Raw genomic sequence first — 794 nt, forward strand, 5'->3', positions numbered from 1 at the left:
GTATTGTCATATTATATTATTTATTAAAAAGTAAGAGGTGTAAATCATAACTGCAGTGCGCCGAAAGTTATGGCGAAAGCTAGTGCACTTCAGATAAAGTAGGGAGTGTAACACTCTTTAAAAGTTAACCTACTATCAAAAGTTATCAGATAAATTTAATTTATTTATTATTGTTATTATTCTTTTTTGTCATGGGCTGAACAAACAAACCGGCAGTAACAAAAATACTAATTCCCTTATTTAACACACGGACGACCTTTGCACCACAAAAATACTCAGAAAAATTTGATTAAATTCCTTCGTTATTCTATTATTGTCAATGTGATGTCTTCAAGCATTTTCACTGTTTTATTTGTTGGCAGGTGCTTCCATTATCATTCTGACTAGTCACAGATTTTAACGCTTTTAAACCCACCACATTCCACCTCTACCATAAATGACCTTCAAAGTCCGAAAAATTGCTGCCATAGAAAAGAAAGACGCATGTCTGTCGCTGCTGCTGGTTGGCTAACTCCAAACGCAAAATCGATTCTGTAGAAGAATCACGGTCTCCATGAAGGCGCCATCAGATGACGACATAGTCAAAGCACAAAATAACAAAATAGATGGCAGTTACAACAAGTTCATTATCTTTTATTTCAAATTATCCTCAAATTGTACATAATAAAATAAAAAATTAAAATATAATTATATTTAAACAATTATTTGTATTATTTTTTATTAATTTATTCAAAAAATAATTAAATTTTAAAGTTAATTGGTATAAAATATTACAGACATAAAACTAAGAAATT

This window comes from Arachis duranensis, chromosome 2 (assembly GCF_000817695.3).
Source record: "Arachis duranensis cultivar V14167 chromosome 2, aradu.V14167.gnm2.J7QH, whole genome shotgun sequence".
Taxonomy (NCBI): Eukaryota; Viridiplantae; Streptophyta; class Magnoliopsida; order Fabales; family Fabaceae; genus Arachis; species Arachis duranensis.